The following is a 637-nucleotide window of genomic DNA, read 5'->3' as shown; positions in this document are numbered from 1 at the left end:
CCCAAAGCTGGGCAAAGGTCCAACCTCACGAGCAGGCCCAGGGGTAGGCTAAGTCCTTCTCCACGGGACACAGAAGTGAGTCCCCCTCTGGCAAGGGGACTGACAGGTCCTGCGAGGAAGGCCCGATGCCCTGGGCCAGTCAAAGGCAGACAACCACAGCATCAGAGAGCAGCCTCTGGTCTCCACTCCCATCACAAACGACGGGCATGCTTTGTGAAACCAAAAGGATGGGCTGCTTAAGCCCGGGGAAAACATGATAGGGAAAACTGAAAAATATTCTACAAAAGAAGTGACTAAATACTCTAAATAATATGCATGTAAGCACAGGATTTTAGGCTCAAACAAACCACACAGGACCCTGTGTTTCAAAGCTCGGGGGAAAGGCAGTTAAGTTGACCAGGGTTGCACAGCCCCTGGAGGGGTGTCTCAGGGATCATTGCTTAGCACGGGCTAGGGTGGCCGGCTCTGCCACCCTTCTCCATGATGATTTCACCATCCACCACTACATGACTCACTGTATCCAAGGAAAAAACCCTCCAGTGGAGGAAGTAGAAGACCCAGCGTTTCCAACTAGATTACTATCCTAAGTCTACTTCTTAGCCTTGACCTCTGAAACCCAGCATCCCACCACTGAGTA

The 637-nt window shown here is 51.6% G+C and overlaps 1 protein-coding gene across 1 annotated transcript in view; it reads right to left on the bottom strand.

The window, feature by feature from the left end:
• The window catches only part of IDS (iduronate 2-sulfatase), a gene marked incomplete at its 5' end in the record, with an annotated part of 19,156 nt that overhangs the window by 12,254 nt on the left and 6,265 nt on the right, over positions 1-637 (bottom strand). The window lies entirely within an intron of this gene.

The sequence above is a fragment of the Bison bison genome, unplaced genomic scaffold (genome assembly GCF_000754665.1).
Source record: "Bison bison bison isolate TAMUID 2011002044 unplaced genomic scaffold, Bison_UMD1.0 scf7180017864360, whole genome shotgun sequence".
NCBI lineage: Eukaryota > Metazoa > Chordata > Mammalia > Artiodactyla > Bovidae > Bison > Bison bison.
The sequence above is the reverse complement of the archived record's forward strand: the minus strand, read 5'-3'. Positions and strand labels throughout refer to the sequence as shown.